Source organism: Euphorbia lathyris, chromosome 1 (assembly GCF_963576675.1).
Source record: "Euphorbia lathyris chromosome 1, ddEupLath1.1, whole genome shotgun sequence".
Classification (NCBI taxonomy): domain Eukaryota; kingdom Viridiplantae; phylum Streptophyta; class Magnoliopsida; order Malpighiales; family Euphorbiaceae; genus Euphorbia; species Euphorbia lathyris.
This window is the reverse complement of record NC_088910.1, coordinates 69,365,168-69,377,360: the sequence shown is the minus strand read 5'-3', so window position 1 is coordinate 69,377,360 and position 12,193 is coordinate 69,365,168. Positions and strand designations below refer to the sequence as shown.

General features: G+C 36.0%; 1 non-coding gene across 1 annotated transcript; it reads left to right on the top strand.

Moving 5' to 3' along the window:
• Positions 1-587: 587 nt before the first annotated feature.
• Positions 588-694, top strand: LOC136216043 (small nucleolar RNA R71). Its single transcript, XR_010683039.1, has one exon. It is a non-coding gene; the product is annotated as a small nucleolar RNA R71 (small nucleolar RNA).
• Positions 695-12,193: the final 11,499 nt, after the last annotated feature.

The following is a 12,193-nucleotide window of genomic DNA, read 5'->3' as shown; positions in this document are numbered from 1 at the left end:
AGAGGACAGTTATGAGAAATCCAATTGAAAAGACAGCTTTTAAAAGAGAATAGTAGAATTATAATGAGTTCTGTAGAATAATCAGACAAATAAAATAATGGCTAACCTGAACACTTTAAGGAGCTTAACTCAAAAGACAGCAAAAATAATTTTGATGGAGGAGAGAAGGAGGACGACGACTCTTGAACCAAGAAGAGAAGAGCAGTTTATTTTCTTTTCTTTTAGGGTTAGTTGAGTGAGGAGTGGGTAGTTTTAGGAAAGTTAATAAAATAAAGGTGGGTAATTTTATAAAATAATAATAATATTTAATACTAATAATACTAATAATAATAATAATAATAATAATAATAATAATAATTAATAAAACTAGGATCATTACAACTTCATTGTTCGAATCGTTAGAAAATCTCTTGCCATCACTTCTCACAGAATGCCAATTGTAACTCGTGTTAAAAACTTTCTCAATCAACTCGTACAAGGCTTGAGGTTCAAGCTCCTCAGGATTCCCATTTTCTAATGACTCGATTTGAATCTTGTATGCATTGGTTACTCCATTGTAGAAGTTCTGCACTTGCATCCACATAGGTATGCCATGATTTGGAACTCTTCTCAGCAGCCCCTTGTACCTTTCCCAAGCTTCGGATAAAGATCCATCTTCTTCTTGGAAGAAATGAGATACCTCATTTCTAAGCTTGTCGTGGGGGAAAGTATTTCATCAGGAACAAGGTTGCCATTTCTTCCCAACTGGTGATTGAGCCTGGCTATAGATTCTTTAGCCAATTCTTAGCCTTGTCCTTCAATGAGAACGGGAACAGCTTGAGTCTGATCACGTCATCGCTCTCATTTCCATTTGTCCGAAAAGTATTGCACATTATGATGAAATCTTGAATGTGAGCATTTGGATCTTCATTCGGATACCCACAGAACTGCACAGCTGTTTGTAGCATCTAAATCATTGAAGCTTTGATTTCAAACATATGATTTCCTTCATTGGGTAGTACGATGCACGACGAATGCCCTTCAGTAGATGGTCTGGAATAATCCTTCATCCGAAGTCTCTGATTACCGTTGTTATTGTTGTTATTTCCATTAACTCCATTATTTTCACTATGACCCTCCTTATGGTTCTCTGGTTGTTCAGGTTCTGGTATCTCATTCTCGTGGTTCATCTTGGCAAGCCTAGTTTGCCTAAACAGTCTCCTTCTTCTTCTGTAGGTTCTCTTGATTTCAAGGTCTATAGGAACAATAGGAATACTTGTTCTTCGCATAAATAGCTGAAAGTTGCAACAAAAGCTAAACAAACAGGTGATTTACAGGTAGCAAATTAAGCATACTAATTCTAAAAACTTAAGCCGTCAATCTCTGGCAACGGCGCCACATGCCCACACATGACCAATTACAGAAGCGTGGTATGCCTACTGTTTCCCATTGTATTTTATACCAAGCAGCCTCGGAATCAATTGAACATATTCTGGTTCACTGTTCTTTTTCTCAGGTTGCTTGGAGAGCATTGGGCTCTCTTTTTGGTAAACATATTGTATTGATAGATTCTCTAGTTACTCTTATCTTGAATTGTTTAAATCATAGCTTCAGTTCTCAAGTGGGTTTGTTATGGTCAGTTGGAGTTGTTAGTTTGATTTGGATTTTGTGGCACACTGGAAATATTGCAATTTTTGAGAATGAAATACCTTCAATTCATCTTGTGCTTCATAGGCTTTGGATTATGATTCGTGAAGGCGGTATTAGTAATAAAGGTCATATGTAAAATAGTGTTGATGAGCTTCGTGTTCTTAGGAAGTTACGTATTCCCCTTAGACCCCCTCGAGCTCCTAATATAGTTAGTGTTACTTGGGTTCGTCCTCCAACAGGATGGCTCAAAGTTAATACAGATGGTTCTTCAAATGTTAATACATGAATGGGGGCACATGAGGAGTGTTTCACACTACTCGATGATTTTCTTGGGGTTGTTTTGCATTTCGAGTGGATACCCCCCCTGTGCATATTTCCGAATTGAAAGCCGTTATTTTTGCTATTTAGATTGCTTGGAAAAAAGGATGGCACAAACTATGGGTGGAATGCGATTTTGTTTATATGGTAAATTTGCTTAGAACGCGTTCTATAGTTGTTCCATGGGCACTGCGATAGGATTGGGTTGCTTGTCTTCGACATTGTTCTTCTATAGATCTAAATGTTACTCATATTGTTCACGAAGGAAATAGAACGGCTGATGCATTGACTAAATTGGAGTCACAATGGATCATATTGTTTGGTGGAATTCTGCACCAGCTTTTTGCAATAGATTTATTTCTGATGATATGTATTGTTTCGAACAATTTCGTTTCTCTTAATTTTTCTCATGTATTTTTCCTCCTTTTAATAAAATTCGAGTCTGGATTTTTTATTGGTTTTATGGAAGTGCCAACCTAGTTTGGCTCTTTGCATTCCGATCTTAACCTGTATGTAATAACCCTATTTGCCAATTAAATATTTTTTTAAAAAACTCTTTTTACTTTACCGAAAATCCTAAATTATATATATATATATATTAGAGTGTAAGGATTTAACCCTACCAAATAAACTCTTATTAACAAAAGCAAATTTGTTTTCATGTTTAAAAAAACGGGTTCCTCTCTAGTTTCTCCAAGAAGCCGTTGCCACTTTGTTGGAGGAAAATTGCATTGTCCTTCTTGAAATTTTGGATCAACAAACTTTGGGAGTGTTTCGTGAAATTATTAAGTAAGTTTGATTTGTTGTTGACAAATCCTTTCATATTTTATATATAAAAATTATTGATGTACGCAGATCATTACTTTTCTTACTCACCATTAGAAATCTTGAAAGCTGCACAATATTTAATGTTTCAACAAATAAACTATGGTTATCATTATTATTTTAATTCCTTTATATTATTTTGTGTTGGATTTTCTCTTTATCGTATTCTGGATTGAAAGATATATATATATATATTTTAAACTAACTTATGTCCTTGATTTTACTATATTATATTTTAGCCAATGAATTATTGGAAACAACTACATTTGACTGTTGTTACTCCCAATTTTGAAAGATTTTGTGTGAATCAAAGCTTTAAATCATTAAATGTGTTTACTAAAATTTCTCTTTTTTTTTCTTTTTTCTTTTAGCATATGCGGCTATAGTGTTGTCCAATTTCAGACTAGTTAACATAACCTCTCCCTCATTCACCTTGTGTCCGTAGTATTAGAGCGTATAGTCTGGGAACATGCTTTTATATTTGATTTGTTTTATTATCAGTTACAATGAAATTATTAAAATTTGCTTTGGTATGATTTGTACTTCTGATACGCGATTTATCGCAGTTACTACTTTTATTTTAGAAATCTGATAATTCGTTCAATCAGTTACGATTTTATTACGTATATATATGTATACTATAAGTTTTTCAAACTGGTACAAGTACTCAGTTTATCTATATCTATCATCTTGCCTCTCACTAATCTTTATAACATTATGACTTGCATCTGTCTTTGATATCAGGTTGTCAGTTGTCAGTTTGTCGTCAGTTGTGTCAACATTAGATTCATGCATAGGATCGGTGAAGGCAATTATCTGTTATTTGTATCTCTTATTGGTAGCATGCTTTCCATTTATCTGGCCCTGGTGCCGTGCAGTATCACCACTCGGTTACACTGTACCATGTGTTTTAAAGCTTTTGCCTTATTTTCTGATTATTCTAATATTTGATATTTTGAAAGGCTTTAGTATTATGCTTGACAATTGATTATCAGTATTTTGAATTGATTATCTTATATTGACCATTTAGTTTAACTGATTTTGAAATACTATATTTTGAATTATAATGTTATGATTTTACACTATACCATGTGTTTTAAAGCTTTTGCCTTATTTTCTGATTATTCTAATATTTGATATTTTGAAATGCTTTAGTATTATGTTTGACAATTGATTACCGGTATTTTGAATTGATTATCTTATATTGACCCTTTAGTTTAACTGATTTTGAAATACTATATCTTGAATTATAATGTCATGATTTAAGATTATCAGTCTGCCTGCCTGTTCCTTTTCTGTTGTGTGTTATAGCTATCGCTCACTGAAGTTTTCGCTCGTATAGACGAAAATCTCATTCCACGTTGAAACTTTCTTTTTCAGATTAAGGTCCATGTTCGTGAGGTAACCCTTGGATTGATGTTGAAGGAGACTCCTTAATAAATTTAGTTTCATTTTATCTGTTGGAGACTTTTGTTTATTGAGGTTTAGACTTGCGCAGTTGATTTCTTGAAGGATTATTGATGTAATTGAGACGAGTTTGATATTTCGTTAATTGATTTTGAAGTTTCATAGTTCAAAACTAAGGCTAGCATCGATTATCGAATGAAAATTTGTTTAAAAGTTTGTTTTGCCAATTTGTAAATCAAAATGTTAAATGAATTAAAATCAAAATAATTGGGACGTGCATAATTAAAGTTTTGTATAGTTATATTAATCTAAAAATTAATATAAAAGATACGAAACTATTAGAAGTAAAATTGGATGAAAGTTAATTTGATAAGTTAATATGATTAACATAAATATTACATAAGATAGTTATGTAATCAACCAATTAAATTTATTTAATTGAGTCTATGCATGTTTGGAGTTATGGACATATTTGGACCCTCTTTTAGTCTTTTGGTATTTTTGAAATAGGGCCTGCGAGTCCTGCCTTTCTACTATCTATTGTAATTTCTCCTCTCATCTGATTCCCTTCAATTCAATTGAAGTTTTCTTTAGTAGTATAGAAATTAATATGTAATTTCAAGGCGTCATGGAGAAGACGGAGGACCTAAAGAGAAATATGTAATAGTTAGTATTTCCTTAGGTTTGCCCTTTTATTTCATCTCTGGCTCGACGGAATAATTTAGATGATATGTCCATAACGCCAATGTATGTGAATGTATGTGTCTGATGTATGCTAAAGCAAATCAAGACTAAGTTAGATTATGAGACCTAAAATAAAATCCCTCATTAAAAAGTTAAGTAAATAAGCAAGTTATTAAAATCGGCTGTCCCTCCCTAATATTATAATTCAGCCGACAGTACTGAGGGCCTTTGGGTTGTTGAGTAAACTCAAGCTCGGGGTCTTACGGTAACACCTGAATTATCGAAAATCATTTTTCATGAATATGGGGTAATACTTAAATTAGATTATGATAATTGGATGAGTAAACTCATGTTGTCATAAACTAATGGGCAATACGGTTGGGATTAATATGAATAGCATATTAGTTACTAATGTGGTTAGTAACCCAATAACCTAGGAATCACATTAAAGATGTGATTGATTACATGAATCTACCTAATGAATGAGACTAGCTTGTTGAGTAAACTCAAGGCGAAATCTCAGGAGTTAGGATCCTAGCTCACTAAAGGATTTGTGAAAAAAATTCGAATTAATATGGAGGGCTATTAATTTGGCAAAATAGTGGGAGCAATCTAAAATAAACTAAAAGGCCTATAATTTTAGATTGATATACTTTAAGCAAATGAATGACATACGTTTACTCTTTCTCACTCTCAAGTTTTAAATTAAAACACTCTTAAAATCATGACTAACACCAATCTGCAAAACATTCTTACCGATAACAAATTGAATGGTTCAAACTTCACCGACTAGTTTCGTAACCTCAAAATCGTTTTGAAGTTCGATAAAATAGGGTATGTACTTGATACATCGATACCCCCTGTCCCTGCTGATGATGCTCCCATTGAGGAAATTGATGCTTACCAGAAGCACAAGGCTGATGATGATCATGCCGGATGCATCATACTTGCATCGATGACACCGGAATTACAAAGGCAACATGAGGAAATGGATGCCTATTCCATCATCATGCACCTAAAGGAATTGTTTGGGAAACAAACCAGGTGCGAACGCTACGAGATATCCAAGTTGCTATATCGTTGTAGGATGCAAGAGGGCACATCTGTCATGACACATTGTGTCAAGATGATTGGCTACATTACCAAACTTTCTAGTATTGGATTTGCGATGGATAACGAATTAAGCATAAACTTAATTCTTCAATCCCTCCCAGAGAGTTATTCACAGTTCATTATGAACTATCAGATGAATGACTTGCAAACCTCTCTTGAAGAGCTTGCAAACATGCTCAAGTCAGTTGAGCCCAATATGAAGAAAGACAAAGCCATACCGGCTCTTGTCATTGAGGGATCAAATAAGAGGAAAGGGAATTCTCCCAATCCTAAATATCCCAAGAAAGGTAAGAAAGCCGTGCCCAACAAAACTAAGGGAAAGGAAGTGAAGAAGCCCAAAGGAGAATGCCTCTTCTGTGGTAAAGACGGGCATTGGAAAAGAAACTGTTGGTGTACCTAGCCTTCCTCAAAAGGGGAAGAAGCTGGGACTTCAACATCTGGTATGTTTTATATTGAAATTTCACAGTCTGAATCTTTTGGTACTTGATACCGGATGCTGCCTGAGGATATTCCAGGAATATCTAGAAATATTATTTCTATTAGCCGCCTTATTGACGACGGCTTTTCATATTTCAATAAAAGACAAACGTTGCGATTTTTATAGAGATTCGATCTTCTATTTTTCAAGAATATCACAAAATGGGATTTATGTGACAAAATTTCTGTTTTTGCAATTGATACCAAAAAACATAAGCTAGATAATTCAACTTACTTGTGGCATTGTCATTTAGGCCATATAAACCAGAGACGCATGCTAAAGCTACATTCAAATGGGCTTATAGATCCAATCGATCCCAAATCATTGGAAACATGTGAATCATGTTTAAAAGGTAAAATGACAAAGACACCCTTTAGCAATAAAGGTGAGCGTGTATCAGACACTCTAGGACTCATTCATTCAGATGTATGCGGTCCTATGTCAGTCCAAGCAAGAGGAGGATTCAGATTCTTCATAAGCTTCATAGATGACCATACCCGATATGGTTACATCTACTTGATGAAGCACAAATCAGAAGCTTTTGAGAAATTCAAATGCTTCAAGAATGAAGTAGAAAATCAATTAGGAAAGAAAATAAAGACGCTTCGATCTGATCGAGGTGGCGAATATCTTTCAGATGATTTTCTGAATTATCTAACTGAATGTGGGATGTGCTCACAATGGACACCTCCCTATACACCACAACACAATGGTGTATCCGAAAGGAGAAATCGTACCCTACTAGATATGGTACGATCCATGATGAGCATGGCCTTACTTCCAAAGACGTTCTGGGGCTATGCCTTAGAAACTGCCCTCTTCACCCTAAATCGAGTACCAACTAAATCCGCTAGTTCCACACCATATGAATTGTTCGTTGGTAGGAAACCCGTGTTTTCATTTATGAGAGTATGGGGTTGTTCAGCATTTGTCAAACGCATTACGTCCGATAAACTAGATTCTAAATCTGATAAATGTTTCTTCATTGGATACCCTAAGGAAACTGTGGGATATTACTTCTATCATCCAGATGATCAGAAAGTGATAGTATCCAAACACGCAACCTTCTTGGAGAAAGAGTTTCTCGAAGAAACACAAAAGGGAAGCGTGATTGAACTTGACGAAGTTCAAGAAGAAGAAACACCGACTGAAACAACAGAGGTGGTTGAGGTACCCGAAGTAGTCCCATTAGATGAGACTCCAGTGCCACCTATTCATAGATCACAAAGAGTTCGTGAACTCCCAGTTAGATATGGTTTTCTAGTGGGAGATGATAATGTGGTTCCCGTGTTAGACGACGAACCTGAAAACTATGAAGAGGCTCTTACTAGTCCAGATTCTAAAGCATGGCTTGAGGCCATGGATTCTGAAATGGATTCCATGTATACTAACTAAGTGTGGACTTTGGTTGATCCACTCGAAGGGATAATACCCATTGGGTGCAGGTGGATCTTCAAAAGGAAGACAGACATGGGTGGAAAGGTTAGCACCTACAAAGCTAGGTTAGTAGCGAAAGGATATCGTCAGAAGCAAGGAATTGATTATGACGAAACTTTCTCTCCTGTGGCTATGTCCAAATCAATCAGAATCATGCTTGCAATTGCTGCTCATTTCGATTATGAGATTTGGCAAATGGATGTGAAAACAGCTTTCCTAAATGGAAACCTGCTTGAGGATGTATATATGATGCAGCCTGAAGGTTTCATATCGAAGGATGCAAATAAAGTTTGCAAACTTCAGAGATCCATTTATGGACTCAAGCAAGCATCAAGAAGCTGGAATAAGCGTTTTGACGAAACCATAAAACAATTTGGTTTCGAACAAAATTGCGAAGAAGCTTGCATTTACAAGAAAGCAAGTGGAAGCTCTATAGCATTTCTCATACTATATGTGGACGAGATATTATTAATGGGAAATGACATTGCTCTACTACAATCGGTAAAAGTATGGTTATCTGGTAACTTCTCAATGAAAGACCTTGGTGAAGCAGCTTATATACTTGGTATAAAGATCTACAGAGATAGATCGAGAAGACTGCTTGGTCTTTCACAGGCTACATACATTGAAAAGGTGCTAAATCGGTTTAGCATGCTTGAATCGAAACGAGGTAACTTACCCATGCTACATGGAGTAAAGTTAAACGATCATCAATGTCCTAAAACCAATGATGACAAAAGACGCATGGATGTAGTCCCGTACGCCAGCGCAATCGGTTCGATTATGTATGCTATGCTATGCACTAGACCTGACGTAGCGTTCGCGTTATCTGTAATGATTCGTTACCAAGGGAATCCGGGAGACGAGCATTGGATTGCCGTCAAGAACATTCTTAAGTACTTGAGAAGAACTAAAGATATGTTCCTAGTGTACGGAGAATGTGATCTGAAAATAGAAGGATTTTTAGACGCAAGTCATCTCACAGATGAGAATGATTTTAAATCCCAATCAGGATACCTGTTTATCTTGAATGGGGGCGCGGTCAGTTGGAAGAGTTCCAAGCAGGGAAGTGTAGCTTTCTCTACGACCGAGTCAGAGTATATCGTAGCTGCGGAAGCAGCAAAGGAAGCGGTTTGGATTAGAAAGTTCATTACAGAACTTGGTGTGGTGCCTGACATTGTAAATCCCATTACACTGTATTGTGATAACAATGGAGCCATTGCGCAAGCAAAGGAACCACGGTCTCATAATGCGTCCAAGCATTACCTTAAGCGATACCACATCATTAGAGAGATTGTGGCTAGAGGAGATGTGAGAATAGAAAGAGTACCTACAGAGGACAACGTTGCAAATCCGTTGACAAAGCCTTTAACCCAGAAAGTACATGATCGTCATTTAACTTCTACTGGGATAAGTTTTAGAAACAATTGGCTTTAGTCCAAGTGGGAGTATGTTGGGGTTTAGTGTCCTATAGACAATTGTTCTAAGATACAAACTTAATGTAAATGAATTGTTCTTTATATCATTTGTTTTAATGAGATATATGTTTTATAACTATATAAAGGCAATCCATTTTAAGCACTAAATAAAGTCTAATAAAAGGAAATCCGTAAGTTTGTTCAAAGTGATTATAAAGTGTTCATACAAGCATGAAGTGAGACAAAACTTTATAATAAACTAATAAACTTAAAACCACCCCAAGTCAAGTGATATGTTTAGGATTGATATATCACTGTTGAGACTTGCATGTAACAATGTCTTCTGTCCGACAGAAAGCTGATCTCACAAGCTTCATATATACAGATATCTGGACAATTACATGGATCCGATGAAAAGTATTTCATTAGGATTGAGGATCCGATTTGAGATAACAGGATGGGTAGATTCATCCTTGTCACCTGTTCATCTCATTGGTATTAATAGGTATAACTAATCCTCAGACTCAAAGGAATATTAATTGGTATTCTGGATTACGGAATGTGACGCTTTGACTCTGGTGTAACACGATCCTTAACAGAGATGACTCTGGGGTGTGAACAGTAGACGTTGGGTATCACAGGAAGTGATTGCGGGATCGTTATATATTGGATTGAGCATTTATCACTCCCGATAAATGGGAGATACATCCAAGGATCGCTTGTGGAAGACTCGACTCTAAATCCTTGCAAGGTGATAGCTTAAGACTTGAAATACAGATTTCACTTAACCTATCTATTTGAGTTGACTCGGCCTATACAAGTAAAACGAACGTCTCGCTATATGTGACTTGACATCATCCATAGTCATAAGATTCAGTTCAAGGATGTAGTTGATAAAGGATCGAATTATACTGTAACTAATACGGAAAGGTTAACGACAGAATCAACCTGTCTTCTTATAGCTCTGGGGGAATGATTACGGACTTGCTAATCACATACTCTGTACATCATTCCGTTATGCAAAGATTAAATATAATTCTTTAAAAATTATTTAATAACGTTGCATACGGCTAGATGCAATAAGAACCTAATGGGTCACACATAAGACTTGGAACCTAAAAGAGAGATAGATGTTAATTAATTGATGGAAGCCTAATTGAGCCCAATAAGGCCAATGGACCAAGGGGGGGTCGAAATTCATGTAGATAAAATACATGAATGATTAATTTGATTTTATTAATTCTAATTAGATTAGGATTATGAATTAAATTAATTAAGAGAGATAAATAAGTTAGGAGTTTTAATTAGATTATAATACTCCTATTATTATCCAATAAGGTTATTATTATTATCCTTAATATATTAGATATATAATGAGATAATAATTAGGAATTCTATTCCGAATTGAATTCCTATTCAGTAACCTAATTCTATCTAACTAGGGATTAGATACAAGAGATTATAAATACCCCCCCCTTAGGATTTTCGAAATGCACTAGTGCAAACCCTATTGAGATTTTCGAAATACTCAGTGCAACCGGGAGAGAGAAAATTTCGACACCCCTAGTTCGAAGACGAGATTTTCTACGGCTTCCTTCCGATCAATTGATTTCATCTATTTCTTTTATCCTTGATCTTGTGTTGATTAGTTAGAGGCAATCTACTTTGGTTGCTATTCAACGGTTGATTCTAAATTAATCTTCTCGTGTTTTATTTCGTGTTTGGGAACTCGGAGAAGAGTTGTGGGCACTTCATTAACAACGGTAGATTGATCATCAAAAGGTAATTCTTCTTATCCTTCTTTATATGAAATAACGATTAACGGATCCTAGGGTTAAATGGAAATAGGTTAAAAAATTTATATTTCCGCTGCTATACCTTAGCCTAATTTCCAACAATTGCAATCCGCAAGGCGGATTTATGCAGCAGGTTCTGCCAACATCGACGAACTCCACCGCCGATGCTGCGGTTCTGGCCGCCCTTGCGGCTTATCAGGAAGTAGTCCCGCCACCTCTACACCATCAGCAGATTCTTGTTCAGCAGCCGTCAATTCCATCTCAACAACCATCTGTCACCATGGCAACTCAAACCCTATTTTCTCCACATGTTCTTGGTGCCCTAGCCACCTATCAAGCAGCTGAAGCCAGTAATCAACATCAGGTTATTTCTGAATCCACACCTCACCGTTTGTTTACAATTCTCAATCAGCCCGTGATCCATCCCCGTCTTTTTTCTCAAATTCCTTTCACAATGATGCACCTTCAAATAATTATCAACCTAATTTTACTTCTCCTTCCAATTCCCTTCATCGAGTCCATCTTGTCTATACAGAACCTGTTTCATCCTCTGTCACCCTACCAAGACCAACCTCCCACAAATATTACCATTAACATCAAATTAACCCCTCATAATTACAAAGCCTGGAGAATATCTATGGAATATACCCTCAAAACCTATCATATTTTCTCTCATATTATCAGTACAACACCTCCTCCACCTCAATTTCTTTCCAGAACATGTTTTATGACATTTGTTGTGGATTTAATCATAAATCCATATTTTTCCCAATGGGATGATTTAGAAACTATGATTAGGACTTTGCTCCTAAATTCCATCGCTGAAGAAATTTTTCATGACATAGCATATCTCAAATATTCACATGACATTTGGATAGCTTTGGAAGATGCCTATGGCCTTATCACAGGAACCAAATAGTTTCAGTTACGTATTGAATTACATGAGCTTGAGCAAGGGGGGATGTCGGTAACTGCTTACATGCAAAAAGTAAAGTCTATTCTTGATGATCTGGCTGCCTTAGGGAACCCTTATCCTCGACATTTATTACCGTCAGTGCTTTACAAGGGTTTGGGAGAAGAGTATCACT